The sequence below is a fragment of the Octodon degus genome, unplaced genomic scaffold, assembly GCF_000260255.1.
Source record: "Octodon degus isolate 3935 unplaced genomic scaffold, OctDeg1.0 scaffold00110, whole genome shotgun sequence".
NCBI classification, from domain to species: Eukaryota; Metazoa; Chordata; class Mammalia; order Rodentia; family Octodontidae; genus Octodon; species Octodon degus.
In genome coordinates, this window is record NW_004524686.1 from 1,148,024 (window position 1) to 1,148,919 (window position 896).

Genomic DNA, 896 nt, shown 5'->3' on the forward strand with positions numbered 1-896 from the left:
TGTGTGTGTGTGGCCAGCTCAGCCCACCAGGGGGCAGGGCTGGCTGGCATGTGGTGCTGGGGGATTGAACCGCGGTCCCTGATGCTTTGCCAAGCTAGTTCCAAGTAGGTGCTTTAGACCACTGAGCCATCTCTCCAGCCCCTTAGTTGGGTTTTGTCGTTATCAAATAACTGGTAGTAATGTTGAATCAAGCTGGATCCATTCTGCTCCCAGAGTGGCTTGCCTCCCATTCTTGAGGTCATCCAGTATCACCGAGACCCGAGGGGCTGTCATGAGGGTGGCAGCAGCGGTGGCAACCCAGCACGGTCTGCCCACCAATTCTTTCAATAGGATAAGAATTCTATGGAATCCAGAGGTCCAATAGAGATGAAATGTTTCCTATCTCAGCCTGCCCAATAGCTGGTCTTTGCTTCCTAACTTACTCTCCCCTCATTAACTCATCCTTAATTAAACCTAATTAAACACTGTTGCATTGTGCAGTTAACCTTGATTGTTAACTGGATGGATTAAGAGAGTGCTGAGAAGGTGTCTGCCTATGGGAACACTCATCTCATGGGTGGTTATGCATATTCTGAGAAGAGGCTTTTTACTTATTTATTCTTATTAGTACATATCTGCAGTATGTGAAGTACATAACACTTGGATTTTCTGTGTGTAGCAGGTACATGTGCATAACACATCCTGAGTCTTTTTCTGTCCCTTCTTCCTCCCATCCCTTCCTCCTCCCTCTCTCTCTTGGTTCCCTGTCCATCTGAGAAAGATTTATCACTCTACTTCCTTTTATCTTTAATTTGCTCTTATTTATAATATGAGCTTCTCCTATAAGAGAAACCATGTGACAATCTTCAGAACCTGACTTACTTCATTTAACATTAAAGTCTCAAAATACATCTATT